The following is a 15,695-nucleotide window of genomic DNA, read 5'->3' on the forward strand; positions in this document are numbered from 1 at the left end:
ACCAACATGTCTTTGGCGTGTGGGAGGAAACCGGAATATCTGGAGGAAACCCACGCAGGCACAGAGAGAACATGCAAACTCCAGGCAGGTGGTGCCGTGGTTGGGATTCGAACCGACAACCCTAGTACTGCCAGGCAGAACTGCTAACCACTTGGCCACTGTGCTGCCCATGTTTGAGTCGGACTTCTCTGATCCTCCCCTTCTTCCACGTTCCCCATTTCATCTCCTGATAGAACACAGCCTTGGGGACACTCTGCACATGTTCAGTTTGGCGTGTATTGCTAGAGAGGTTTTTTCTTTTTCTTGGGGGGGGGGGTGCATGTGATCAGCACAGGGCCAATAAGCAGTGTCCAGACAGAGCGTCAGGGGCTATGCAGCCTTATAGGACAGTCAGAGGAGACTGAAAAATCCTCCTACAAGCTTTAACCAGTGCTCTGCTGGACACTGATAGAGGTTTGCAGGATTGCTATATACTGCTGAGGAGTAAAGGTATTTAGCAGTTTATATTTACTAAAATAATTGCATTCCCATGTTCTGTGTACTGTGGGAGACCAGAGATAGTGAATGCGGGGTCCTGGGTTTAGTAACACTTTAAAGCCTAGATGCAAAAAAAAAAAAAAAAAAAACTTAATTTAGCAGCTTCTGTAGAAATAAGTTAACTTGGAAATAAGATGGTAAATATTCTTTTTAAACACATCTAAGGGTTTTATTTAGTACACAGTTTTAATAAACACTGCACATTTTTTATTACAATATATGCTAAAGAATAGACAAAAATCTGAAAGCTGCACCTTGGTTATTTTTCACATACAAACTTTTAAACTTTTTTTTTTTTAAATTAAATATTGAACATATTTTAAGACAATGAAATGAATGTACTTCATAGTACTTCTGTCATTGAGAACAACAAATGCACAGGCAGAAAGGCACAGCCAGCATGGTGATCTCTTGATCAGGAACCACACTGTGATCTCTAACCTAGCAGCTTGAACAGGTGGATACTGCTAGTTCTTGGGTGGAAGGCAGAGAGGTACTCTCCAATGCAGGCCATAGATGGGTCGAAAATCGGCCGATTTTTCGTCGCCAAAAAAAAAAAAATCGACCGATTTTCGCACCATTAATGGGTTAATTGGTCGGCCGTTTTCTGGATTTTGTCAGATTTTTTTGATCGGTAAAGTTGGAAAAAAATTGGCCGATTTTGCCGATCGGACGATTTTCGCGGCAATGATGGGCAAATCAGCTGATCTTTTTACCGATAAAAAAATCTGTGCATGGCCGTGACCTGCAAGAAGAAGTAGAAAAAGAGAAAGAAGAAGAAAAAGAGAAAGAATAAAGGAGAGAAAGAAGGAAGGAGAGAAAGAAGAAAGGAGAGAAAGAAGAAGAAGAAAGAAGAAAAGAAGAGAAAGAAGAAAGAAATAGAAAAAGAGAAAGAAGAGGAAAAAAGAGGAAGAAGAAGAGAAAGAGAAAGAAGGAGAAAAAGAGAAAGGAGAAAAAGAGAAAGAAGGAGAAAAAGAGAAAGAAGGAGAAAAAGAAGGAGAAAAAGAGGAAGAAGAAGAAAAAGAGGCAGAAAAAGAGGAAGAAGAAAAAGAGAAAGAAGAAGAAAAAGAAAAAAAAGAGGAAGAAGAAAGAGAGGAAGAAGAAAAAGAGGAAGAAGAAAAAGAAGTAGAAAAAGAAGAAGAAAAAGAAGACAAAAAAGAGAAAGAAGAAGTAGACGAAAAAGAGAAAAAAAGAAGAAGAAAAAGAGAAAGAAGAAGAAAAAGAAAGAAGAAGAAAAAGAGAAGGAAGAAAGAAGAGAGAAGAAGGAAGAAGAAGAGAAAGAAGGAAGGAGAGAAAGAAGAATTCCAGTCCGCTATTATATTTAACATGAAAAAGTATTGCGGTTGCAACAATGTATCTATTTGTAACCGAAAAAACATCTGTATCCGAAATGGATACAAACAGATACAATGTTGCAACCGCAATACTTTTTAATGTCAAATATAATAGCGGGGCTCTCTGCAGGGACAGAAATAATTAAATGCCAGCCGTAGACAGGAAGAAAATCGGCCGATTTTTTTTTTACTGTTGGTTGTAACGTCGGCCTATTGAACGACCAATTTTTTCATTTTTTTTGTTAGAAAACCGGCTGGTTTTCTCCCCATCTATGGCCTGCACAAGTCTGGAGAATTACCCCTGAGACTGCTAATCTACAGTTTGGTCATCAAGTGGAAAATGGTAAATAGTAAAATTGGGTAAAAGTTTAGAGAAAAAAATTATATAAACAGATCCCCAGGTTGGGCTTCTTTATATCCAAGAGCAACCACGATAAAATAAAAAAAGATCTATAATAACACTGTGAACGTTTTAGCTTTATCACAAATTCTAGTAGTTCTACAGATCACTTTTACAGACTGTTACTGAACTTTTTCACCTCTAAGGTATAACAAAAACCAAACTGCAATATGCATTTTTAATATTATAGTTATAGTTTGCAAATCACAGGAGATTCACTGAAAAGTGCAATCGAAACATTTTTATTTTAACACATAAACCATCTTTTTTATGAGATTATATTTTCTGACAGAATATGAAACTTGTAACAAGAGAGCTTTTTAATCAAAGTTTGAGGGAAATGTCAAAAAGAAAGTATAAGAACAAGTGAAAATCCTAGAATTTGTATTGATTTTTGAGTCATCGTTTTAAAGTACACCTGTTACATTTCAAGCAGGGGCTGCCATTGCTTGCCTTCTTCAAAGTTTCGAGAGACAAATGGAGGTGTTCTACTGAGTTAGAAATTCTTTCATATTTGCATAAAGGCCCAAAACAAATACAATTGATAATTGCATCACTAAAAAAAAAAAAAAGTCAAGCACAGAAGTGATATTACATATTTTGGCATATTGTTGTAAAAAAAAAACAAATTCCTTTGTAAATGAAGACAAAAGAATAAGAATTCATAAGCAAGGTAGGGACCCATGCAAACGCCTAGACCGGAAGCTGGCTCAACTTCTCAGCGAGCCGCTAAGAGCCTGAGCCATTCGCTCCCACCCCCACCACAACCCAGCACTCCTGTCAGGAAAGGACTCACCGCTGGTGGTGCTGGGGCTCACCTGCCATGTGGGCTGCAGTACCGGTGCTTGCCAGCGGGTGCTTTCAGCAGCCAGGATCTCAATCCTGCAATCAAGACATCACCTGAGGCTGATTGCAGGTGGTGTATTTAAGCAATGGCCAGGCCTGCACTCAGGTGTCCGTTTATGAACCAGCGATAAATGATCGCTGCTCAGTTCTCTGGCATTCTCGGAGAACACAGTTCTACTGTGAATGCAGTTTATGAAGCATATGTAGATCAGTTCTCCGAACGAAGGGAGAACGGTCTACAAATGCTGGAAAACGGCTGATTTTACTATAATCTCGCGAGATTACAGTAAAAGATCAGTTTACTAAGCAGAGGTAAATTATCTCTGCTTAGTTTGCGGTCCCTCCGATTCTCCAGCTCTGGGCTGGAAAATCTGGAGGGAGAACACAGATCTCCAGTGAAGAGCTGAACATGTTCTCCGCTGATCTCCTGAGTGTCAAACTGTGAATGACCAGAGAATAGCTGAGATCCTCTGAATTGCAGCTATTATCTGTGTCAAAAACGGACACCTCAGTGCCTTGGTGTTTTCCCATGTATCTGCATCCTGTTGTCTACCTGCCTGATTCCCCTGCTTGACTCTGCTAGAATTCGGCCTGCACCGACCCCGGCTATTCCTGACCATCCTCCTGCCTGCTCCTTTTGTACCTTACCCGCCCAATTGATCCTGACCCGGCCTTCTACTTCTCCAGCTCTGTCTATGCCTGTGTTCCTGAGCATCTAGTTATTAGTTTAAGGTTTGGTTTTTGGTTGCACGGTGCGTTTCTGTGTATTGGTGTAAGCTCTTAATAAATTATATTATTACATCATTCCTGCAGTTTGCTATTCCCTGTGTCAGTCCACACATCTCTGGTCAAATCTGGATCCTTCACAACTCCAGTGAGCGCTGGAGGGGCAGAGCAGAGAGCTGGTGACTGACAGTCAGCTGGTGCAGCAGTCAGAGGGTTTAAAAGCCTCCTCTATTTCTCCTCCTTTCCTAAGGACTTCTGGAATGCATCAGAGTGATTATGATTGACATTGACCATTTTGATCAATTGGAATTGCTCCGGTCTGTCCCGGATCTGATCCTGGTCAATGCATATGCAATGGTCCTATTTTGCGGTGTGTGTGTTAGTATCCAAGTAATGCTGCTTTTGCACCTTCTGGTTTTAAAGGTGAACTACCGAGTGTACAACACGTGTACGGTGCTGGTATAATGTCAATGGAAAAAAAGACAGCATATCCATTTATATTGTTCAGTCGATTTCAAGCACCAGCATACGCAAACTCTTTTGCATGCACAAAATGCACAAAATGTGTTCAACAGGGGCAGACTGACAACTCATGGGGCCCCCCGGGCAATAGGGGATCATAGAACTAACAGGAGGCATCTCATTGAGTGTTCAAAATCTGTGTTCAAAATCTGACAGGCTGACTCTCAGGTGGAAATGATCCAATAGCTGTGCAGCCTACAGATTGCTTCCGCACCCCCCCCCCCATGTGCCTTGCCATGCTTCCCAGGCTCTGCGCTCCCATCAGCATACCTGGGACCTGCATGGTGGGTGCCACCAGTAGAAGGGAGGGAGATCAACAAACATCTCTTCAACTGATCTCCCCTTCCTGCTAATGAAATGGAAGAAGGTGTAAAACTTCACTTCTGGGTCCTGATGTCACTGTCCCCAGACAGGATTGGATGATGTTAGCTGGAGACGAAGTCGCCTCCTGCCAACTTCAGCCAATCCACAAAGAAGAGGTATCCAGCCAATGAGTTGCCCCGCAAGTCATGCTGCGCACAACATTACTTCCTCCCATCTCCCCAGTCAGTCTCCACACCAGGGGTGGACTGACAACTCATGGGGCCCCCGGGCAATAGGGGATCATGGGGCCCCTGTGTCCTTGCCCAAACTCAAAAAAGCCCATGAAAAAGGTACCAAGGGCATCTCATGGGGCCCCCTACTGACCCCGGGCACTCAGGCAGTGCCCGAGTTTCCAAATGGTCAGTCCGCCCCTGCATATGAAATACAGAAAAAAATATCAAGCCCACGTTTGGTGTTGGAAAAGAGTGAGGAAAATCAAAAGTTGTATATTGAGCTGTGAAAAATTGTGCATGGCTTTAATACAACAGGTATGGCTTGCCAGGTGTATCAATTATTCGCTGATTTTCTTTAGTTGGCTATAATTAAGAATACAACGGAATCATCCATGCCTAGAAACAAGCACAAAGTGCCATTAAATAACTTGCCATCCATAGGATTTACCCTCCCCCCCCCCCCTTCCTGACCAGGCCATTTTTTGCAATACTTCAACTGGCAATTGCGCGGTCATGCAATGCTGTACATAAAGAAAGCTCTATTTGTGAGAAAAAAGGACATACATTTAATTTCATGGTATTTTATCACCTCTGTGTTTTTATGTTTTGTGCTCTAAACAAAAAAAGACAATTTTGAAAAAAAACAATATTTTTGACTTTTTGCTATAAAACATATCCAGTAAAAAAAAAATTTAAAAAAAAAATCAAATTTCGTCATAAATTTAGGCCAAAATGTATTCTGCTACATGTCTTTATTAACAAAAAAATTCCAATACGTGTAAATTAATTGGTTTAAGTGAAAGTTATAGCGTTTAAAAATGGCAGTATAAATACTGGAATTTAATTATTTTTTAGTAGTAATGGCGGCGATCAGCAACTTATAGCGGGACTGTGGCAGGCATTCTGACACTGGGGGGGAACTGACTTGGTGTCACTGACATCCCCAGTGACACAAATAGTGATCAGTGCTAATAAAAAGCACTGACACTGTACTAATGGCACTGGGCAGGAAGGGGTTAACATGAGTGATCAAAGGGTTAACTGTGTGATGCACACTCTTTCACTATGTGGGCTGTGTGCGTGCTTCACTGTAATTTTGCAGGACCTGACAGACATCTGTGTTGTTTATACCCCCGTCGGAGATACTTGGCGATCACCGGGTGCAGGCGAGTAATCACCGGCCGGGACCTGGTGATTGGCAGCCGAGGCCGCAAATGGCAATGCTGGCAGGAGAGAGATCTGTGTTTACACACAAATCTCTCCCCTCTCAGCTTCACTGACGATCCCAGAGTTCCGGCCAAGAATAGTCAGCTGAGACCCGGTGATTGACATCCGCAGCAACCAATGGCAGCGCAAGTAGGATGGCGCGCGTGTACGCTCCCTACCCGGAACTGCAAAATCACACACACACACACATATATATATATATATATATATATATATATCATCGATGGGGTTTTTATTTTTTGCAAAATTAACAAAAAAGACAGAAAATTTTGAAAAAAAAAAAAAACACGTTTTTCTTTGTTTCTGTTATAAAAGTTTACAAATAAATTATTGTTCTTCATAAATTTAGGCCGAGATGCATTCTGCTACATGTCTTTGGTGAAAATAACCCAAATTAGGATGTATTATTTAGTTTGTAGGAAAGTTATAGAGTTCACAAACTATGGTATAGATCTGAATATTGATCAATCCTGAAGTACTGACAGCCAATCTAATTTCTTGAGGTCCAAGAATGTCAGAACAGTACAGATATCCCCCAAATGTCAGGACAGTACAGATATCCCCCAAATGTCAGGACAGTACAGATATCCCCCAAATGTCAGGACAGTACAGATATCCCCCAAATGTCAGGACAGTACAGATATCCCCCAAATGTCAGGACAGGACAGATATCCCCCAAATGTCAGAACAGTACAGATATCCCCCAAATGTCAGAACAGTACAGATATCCCCCAAATGTCAGGACAGTACAGATATCCCCCAAATGTCAGGACAGTACAGCTATCCCCCAAATGTCAGGACAGTACAGATATCCCCCAAATGTCAGGACGGTACAGATATCCCCCAAATGTCAGAACAGTACAGATATCCCCCAAATGTCAGGACGGTACAGATATCCCCCAAATGTCAGAACAGTACAGATATCCCCCAAATGTCAGGACGGTACAGATATCCCCCAAATGTCAGAACAGTACAGATATCCCCCAAATGTCAGAACAGTACAGATATCCCCCAAATGTCAGGACGGTACAGATATCCCCCAAATGTCAGGACGGTACAGATATCCCCCAAATGTCAGGACGGTACAGATATCCCCCAAATGACCCCTTTTTGCAGAGTAGACAGTCCGACGTACTTCATAAGAGGCATGGCGAGTTTTTTGAAGTTGTATTTTTTTTGTCATTTTTTCGGAAAATGAAAAAATAAAATTATTTTCACTATTTTTTTTTTACATACTGTGCAGTACAGCGTCATCATATAACTGGCATGGCGGTGATCAGGCACACTGACTGGTGACAGTGTGAAAAAAATATATATATTTTTTTTTTTTTTTCTATTTTAAATTTATTAAATTTTTATTTTTAAGATTTTTTTTTTCATATTTCACTTTGTCCAAAGTAGTACAATGTTACCATAGTAACATTGTACTATTTTGGGGAAGTGATCAGTATTTTTTTTTTTTTTATACAATTTGCTTTTAGCAAAGAATTACTTTGCTATAAGCAAGCATTTACCTCAATGACATCGATTCATTCAGGGTTTTTTTTTTGTGCTTAGCTGTGATTTGGCCACAGCTAATCACATGACGTGTGCATGTGATTAGCTGTGACCATTCACAGCTAGGCACTAGTATACAATGGACGGCATGAATGAAGCCATCCATTGTATACAACTGTCATGTGACCTGCTGTGATTGGTCACAGCAGGTCACATGGTACCGGCAACGGGGGCCGGTACTCAGAGCTGTCATCGGCCGTGTCCGAGGTACACAGCCGGTGACAGGCTGTGCGGCTCCGCAAGCACGTGAACTGCGCATGTGCGGGAGGACGCCATATGGTGGCCTCCAGGAAAGCTAATACATTTTTGCGGACGCCATTTGGCCATAGGCCGGGCAGCAAATGGTTAAGCATGTTTCAAGCATTGTGAGAATAACTGGTGTTATTTTTATAATGATCCCAAGACTACAGCACAGGTGATGGGTTCAAAAGGTGTTTTTGCCGTTATAATAAATAGCATGCTAACAAATAGCGGCAAGAGATTATTATCCTTAAGCATGCATTTAAGGGGCGCTTCCTTGGAAATAAGAATAGGTTAATTCTTCTATTACACTGAGCAGCTTGTAATTTATTTGAATACTGTGCTAATCATGTATAATTATGAAGCCTTTATGTCTGTCCTAGATTATTAGTTTTCCTAAAGAAGGTCATTATCTTTACATGTAACATTTGGGTAATACAAGACATGCTGTTCCTCAAGGGAAAGATTTCATTTTGTGCACAATACCACCCTGCCTATGACATAATAATCGCACTTTTAGTAAGTAGGTGGAGTACCGTTTTCAGAGGAAGTGCAAAGAATAATGCAGTTCATGAATTAACATGAAGAAGAAACTCATTTAGATATGTTTGCATTGTTCCAGATCAGTAAAGGAATTCAAGCATAAAATTAATGTCCCAAAATTGAATTAATTTGATGGGATAGTGTTTCTTTCTACATTTTCATGAAATGTAACGTATATATTAAAAATACAATTCTAAAAGTATATATATTAGTTAAATGGGAATCAGATTTTGCGTTTTCTGCTACATTTTTTCACCTGCTAAATTTGAACGGATCATTTGCTGCTGTTTTACCAAACGATTGCCCCTCTCTCTTTCCGTAGATATAGTTACCCCTTAAACTCGTTTGTTATTCTCTGCAGCTTTACCATCACCAGCTTTACCATCATTCTCATCACTTGAACAAGTTGGAAAATTAATATCCAGCATTCAAAAGGGGTAAATAAAATGTAACATAAAAAGGTTAATTTAAGAAATGGTTTTGTCAGTTTAATAGGCTGGTCTCTTTCATTGGCCGGCTATGTTTTTAAGCTGAACCCCAGGCACAAAAATATTATTTTAAACATATGCCTTAATAAGGTAAATACCCTTACAAAGTAAACAGCCTATTTGCCTTTTTTAATTCAGATTATTTTTATTGAGAGTTTTACATGGTTCACAAACAGAAACCAACTTTTTCACCCCCCCCCCCCCCCCCAAATTCCCCAGCAGAAGGATATATAAATATCCTACATATGGGGCAGCACAGTGGCTAAATGGTTAGCACTTCTGCCTGGCAGTACTAGGGTCGTTGGTTCGAATTCCAACCACGGCACCACCTGCCTGGAGTTTGCATGTTCTCCCTGTGACTGCGTGGGATTCCTCCGGGTACTCCGGTTTCCTCCCATACTCCAAAGACATGCTGGTAGGTTAAGTTGGCCCCTGTCTAAATCGTCCCTAGTATGTATGACTGTGAGTTAGGGACTTTAGATTGTACGCTCCTTGAGCGATAGGGACTGATGTGAATGTACAATATATGTGTAAAGCGCTACGTAAATTGACAGCACTATATAAGTACCTGAAATAAATAAATAAAATAAATAGTTGCTGGTTAAACTGAATAGGACATAGCCGTACAATAGCAAGATCTGTTACATTTGATTATCATTTGTCACATAAATCATTAACTTAGCAGTAAAAGTGAATTTATACATAAATAAAAAGTCTGGTGTGGTTTTTAAAATATCTGAGAATTTTATACATGAAATATCATTCAACATGTCTACAGCAAAATCTGCAAGTTAGATTGTCCAAGCCAGGTATAGATAAAGAAAGAACAATGTCAAGTGGATACTCTGTCTAGGTGCAGTTCTGTTGAAGCTATACTTGGAGTGCTTAACTAACCTCCCCATAGATTATCAAACTTGGTAGGACACCCATGCATGGTATAGGTCAATTTTTTGCTTGCTAAGTATCATTAATTAGCCTATTTGCTTTTAATAAGTCAAACCCTATGCGGTTGAGCTACTAAAACTGGAGAGCGCAAAATCTGGCTCAGCTGTGCATGGTAGCTAATCAGCTTCTAACGTCATCTTGTTCAATTAACCACATGCCGCCCAGCCACTGTAGAAATACGTTGGCTGGGCAAAACCACGTTGTAAAACTTGCATTTTCAAAACAGGTAGGGGGTGCTCGCGAGGCGCGCCGCCGCCCTACCTGTCCCGCCGATCACGGCCACGGATGTCAGTCGCCGGGTAACAGCCGGTCGTTACCGGCTATGTCCCGGCGATTAGCGGCAATCACTGACAAAGAGCAGGGCTGCAGTAGCTCTGCTCTCTGTCAGTTCCCTGACAGCTCCTGACACGCTGATCGGGACAGAAGAGTTTCTCTCCCGATCAGTGTGTCTCTATGCAGTACACACCCCCGCCCCCTAGTAAAACACTCCCCTCACAGAGTTAACCCTTTCACTGAATAAAGTTAACCCCTTCCTCCCCAGTGCCATTAGTACAGTGTCAGTGGGTTTTTTTGCACTGATCACTGTATTGGTGTCACTGGGGATGTCAGTGACCCCAAGTCAGTTCCCCCCCCAGTGTCAGAATGTCCGCCGTAGTCCCGCAGTCCCGCCATAAGTCGCTGATCACCGCCATAAGTCACTGATAGCTGCCATAAGTCGCTGATTGCCGCCATTATTAGTATAAAAAAAAAAAAAAAATTCCAGTATCTTTCCCGCCATTTGTAAACGCTATAACTTTCACGTAAACCAATTAATTTACACGTATTGGGTTTTTCTTTTAGCAAAGACATGTCGCAGAATGCATTTTGCCAGAAATTTATGACTAAATTTGATTTTTACATTTTTTTAATGGACATGTTTTATACCAAAAAGTCCAAAATATTGTTTTTTTTCCTCAAAATTGTCAGCATTTTTTTTTATAGCACAAAAAATAAAAAAAAGCGCACAGGTGATCAAATACCACCAAAAGAAAGCTCAATTTGTGGGAAAAAAAGGATGTAAATTTCATTTATGTACCGTATTGCATGACCGCGCAATTGTCTAAACTAGCGCAGCGCTGTAGAGCAAAAAAATGGCGTAAATTGCAGTATCTATACCATAGTTTGTAGACGCTATAACTTCCACACAAAGCAATCAATATACACTTATTGGGATTTTTTTTTACCAAAAACATGGAGCAGAATACATTTTGGCCTAAATTTATAAATAACTTTGAGTTTACAATATATTTTTTATAGCTGAAAGTAAAAAATATAGTTTTTCTTCAAAATTTTTGGTCTTTTTTTGTTTATAGAGTAAAAACAAAAAGCGCACAGGTGATCAAATACCACCAAAAGAAAGCTCTATTTGTGTGAAAAAAAGGACGTAAATTTCGTTTGGGTGCAGCATTGCATGACCGCGCAATTATCAGTTGAATTAGTGCAGCGCCGAGTAGCAAAAAGAGGCGTGGTCATTAAGGGGGGTAAATCCTCAGGAGGGCAAGTGGTTAAGCTTTGACAAAAAAAAATCTGGAAACTGGTTTCTATGCAGAGCTGCACCAGATTTTGCACTTTTCAGTTTAGTAAGTCAGCCCCAATGTGCCTTTTAGTTAAAAATCGTATGTGTCACATTTTAGCTATTTAAGTTGGAATTAAATATGTATGGTTACATGAATTTTATTTAACTAAACTAACTCATCTAATTTCATAAAAATTAACTGTACAATTACATGGAGAAAAAAATATTGAGATCTTTTATAAAGAAAGTCGTTTTATTTTTTATTAGATTTCATGACAGTAGGTCTTTTTGTTCAGTGTAATCTTACATTGTTTCTTTTTTAAACTGATGTCCTAAATCAGGAGAACTGAATTAAAATTTGCGGAGGTCCGGTTGGTAACATTTTCTTCCTGCAGAGGTCCAAATCTCATTTTTCTTCTATTACTCAGGTCTTTCACATCACAGCCCCTAATTAATGTCCTCAGTCCCCCCTTTCCCATCACAGCCCCCAGTACATCACAACTCCCTTTCACATTAGAGCCCCCCCAACATTATAGCTCTGCTTACATCACAGCCCCCTTCACATCGCAGTCCCTCTTTGACATCACAGTCCCCCTTGCAATCACAACCCCCCACATCACAGTTTCCCCCTGCTGACATCACATACCCTTCATATCACAGCTCCCTCCTCTCACATCACACCCCCTCCATATCATAGTTCCCCCATATAACAGCTCTCCTCACATCTCAGCCCCCCCCAGTATTACAGCTCCCCCCTTTCACTTCACAGCCCCCCATATCACAGCTCCCAGCTCTAACTTCCCCCTCTCACAGCCCCCCACATCACAGCTCCCCCATTTCACAGTTCTTCCTCTCACAGCCCCCCCATATCACAGATCCCCCCTCTGACATCACAACCCCCTCCCCCCATATTCTTCACCCTACCTTAACTCAGCAATGTGGAGGGTGGGAGGAATGGTAGGGTGGACTCCTGTTTTACATGTACTCGCAGGCTCCGCCATCGTCGCCCCTGTGTTTAAGGCACAGCAGGGAAGAGGGCAGGAGGAATGGAAGGAAGGACTCCTCTTCTGAATGTACCAACTTGCCGCCACCGCTGCTGAACTCAGAGCAGGGAGGAGGGCAGGGGCCACAGAAGATCTCCACTGAGCGCGTGAGCTGCGCAATTCTTCTTGTTAAAAGGGGGAGTGACCCGCTTGTTAATATGAAAGGTTGGCTCCCCTCCCCCGCTCCCTCTGTAGGCCTGCAGTGTCTCCCGCTCTCCTCCTGCTCTGAGTTCAACAGCGGCAGCAAGCCAGTACATTCAGAAGAGGAGTCCTTCCTTCCATTCCTCCCACCCTCTTCCCTGCTGTGACTTCAACAGCAGCGGCGACTACAGCGGTGGCAGGAAAGTGCATACAGAATAGGATTCCACCCCGCCATTCCTCCCAATTTCAAACAGCTGTAGCATCAGGAGGAGAGGAGTCCACTCAGCCTGCTAAGTGGTGTGGCCACGGTCCAAACAGGACTTTCACCCGGTCCGTATTCAGACCGCGGTCCGCCATTTAGTGATGCCTGTCCTATATCATATTTAATTTTTTGAGAGCAAGTATTAAATGCAGGGTGCATCACTGACACTTATTTATTTATTTATTTATTTATCGTGTTTATATAGCGCCAAAGGGTTTGCTCAGCGCTGTACAATGGGGGGGGACAATACATGAAACAGAACAGTAACATCAAACAGTACACAAGGGGTTAGAGGGCCCTACTCTTTCGAGCTTACAATCTAGGAGGGAGGGGGTAGAGGCACCGGAGGAAGCGGCTGTGGGGGATGAAGTGGTAGGAGGAGGGAAGGGCAGCGGCTGTTAGGTGAGGGTGGGGTAGGCTTCCCTGAAGAGGTGGGTTTTCAGGGAGCGCCTGAAGGTGAGGAGGGACGGTGACAGTCTGATGGATTGGGGTAGTGAGTTCCAGAGGATGGGGGAGGACCTGGAGAAGTCTTGCAGTCGTGCGTGGGAGGAGGAGACCAGGGAGCAAGATAGAAGAAGGTCCTGTGAAGAGCGAAGGGTACGGGTAGGGTGGTACCTGGGGATCAGATCGGTGAGGTAGTTAGGGGCAGTGTTGTGAATGGCCTTATAGGTCAGGGTGAGCAATTTGAATTTAATGCGTTGGGCAATGGGGAGCCAGTGGAGGGAGAGGCAGAGGGGGGTGGCAGAGGTGGAGCGGCTGGTGAGGTGGATGAGTCTGGCCGCTGAGTTCAGGATGGTCTGAAGCGGGGAGAGCCTGCACTGGGGTAGGCCGGTGAGGAGGGAGTTGCAGTAGTCCAGGCGTGAGATAATCAGGGAGTGTACTAGTAGTTTAGTGGTGTCTGGGGTAAGGAAGGAATGTATCCTGGCGATGTTCCGGAGGTGGAGCCTGCATGTGTTTGTGAGAGATTTGATATGAGGTTGAAAGGAAAGGTTTGAGTCCAGAATGACGCCAAGGACCTTGGCTTGCTGGGCGGGATTGATGGTGGTGTTGTTGGTAGTGATGGAAAGGATGGGGGGGGGGGCGCGGGCTGGGGGGAAGATGAGAAGCTCGGTTTTGGAGAGGTTGAGTTTGAGGAAATTGAGCGACATCCAGTCAGAGATGTCGTTTAGGAGGTGAGTGATGCGGGCGGAGAATGAGGGGGTGAGGTGAGGGGTGGATAGGTAGATTTGAGTATCATCAGCATAGAGGTGGTAATTGAAGCCGTGGGAGTGTATGAGTTTGCCAAGGGAGGAGGTGTAGATGGAGAAGAGAAGGGGTCCAAGGACAGAGCCCTGGGGGACCCCAACAGAGAGGGGGAGAGAAGGGGAGGTGGTACCATTGTAGGTGACACTGAAGGAGCGTTGGGATAGATAGGACGAGAACCAGGAGAGAGCGGTGTCTCTGATGTCAAGGGAGAGTAGTTTATTAAGGAGGAGGGGGTGGTCGACTGTGTCAAAGGCCGCAGAGAGGTCTAGGAGGAGGAGGACAGAGTAGTCGCCTTTGGCTTTGGCGGTTAGTAGATCGTTGGTGATTTTGAGGAGGGCAGTTTCGGTGGAGTGTAGGGGACGGAAGCCGGACTGTAGTGGGTCAAGGAGGTTGTTGTCATCTAGGTGGGCGCTTAGGCGATCGAAGACCAAGCGCTCAAGGAGCTTGGAAGTGAGTGGCAGCAGGGAAATTGGTCTGAGGTTGTTGAGGTCAGTGGGGTCCAGAGAGGGCTTTTTGAGTATGGGGGTGATGTGCGCATGTTTTAGGGGGGAGGGGAATACGCCAGTAGAGAGGGAGAGATTAAAGATGTGGGTAAGGGAGCGGATGAGGGAAGAGGGGGGTGACCGGAGGAGTTGAGAGGGGATAGGGTCCAGGGGGCAGGTAGTGAGACGGGCTTCTGAGAAGACTCTGCTGACTTCCTCAGTGGTAGTAGGGCTGAAGGAGTGCAGTGATGGGGGGGTTACGGTAGGCAGGGCCTTGGGTGTGGTGGGGGGCAGTGCCGTTGCGAGGTCAGAGGAGGGGAGAGATGAGGGGGTGATAGAGGGGGGGAGGCTAGATGGGGAGGTAGATTGCAAGTTGACTATGTCCTTGCGGATAGCGTCAATCTTGCTGTGGAGGTGAGTGGCAATCTCGCGGGCGGTAAGTGAGGTACTGAGTGGAGGAAGGGGGGGAGAGAGCAGGGAGTTGAAGGTGGAGAAGAGTCGGCGAGGGCAGGTGGAGAGGGTGTTAATCAGGTTAACAAAGTAGGCCTGCTTGGCGGCGTGGAGGGAGGAGGTGTAGGTGAGGAAGGCAGATTTGTAGAGGGAGAATGTATGAGGGGACCTGGTTTTGCGCCATAGTCTCTCCAGCGCACGACTGCGGCGTTTGAGGCGTTTAGTGTGGTCGTTCTGCCAGGGTTGGAGTGGTCTGGGTTTGATGTTGCGTGTGGTTAGGGGTGCCAGAGAGTCTAGTGTAGCTGATAGTGAGTCGTTGTACGTGGAGGTGGCTAGGTCAGGACATGACAGTGGAAGGCTGCTGTCGTGTAGGCGGTCGGCAGCCGAGTGGAGGGGGGCCGGGTGCAGGTTGCGGAGGTTGCGGCTGGTGATGGTTTGGCGCACTGGGGGGGGGGAGTTGGGGGAAGGGGAGGTGGAGAACGTGAGGAGGTGGTGGTCGGAGAAATCCCAGAACTGCCTGCAAGCACAGATCCTGTAGATGTCCTGCTTATGGTAAATAAAAGGGAATCCCCACTTTGATTAATTGCATATTCACTGGGTTTTATAGCTACTGTAT

Source organism: Staurois parvus, unplaced genomic scaffold, assembly GCF_062004578.1.
Source record: "Staurois parvus isolate SC_StPar_1 unplaced genomic scaffold, SC_StPar_1.0 ptg000288l, whole genome shotgun sequence".
In the NCBI taxonomy this organism is placed as follows: Eukaryota; Metazoa; Chordata; class Amphibia; order Anura; family Ranidae; genus Staurois; species Staurois parvus.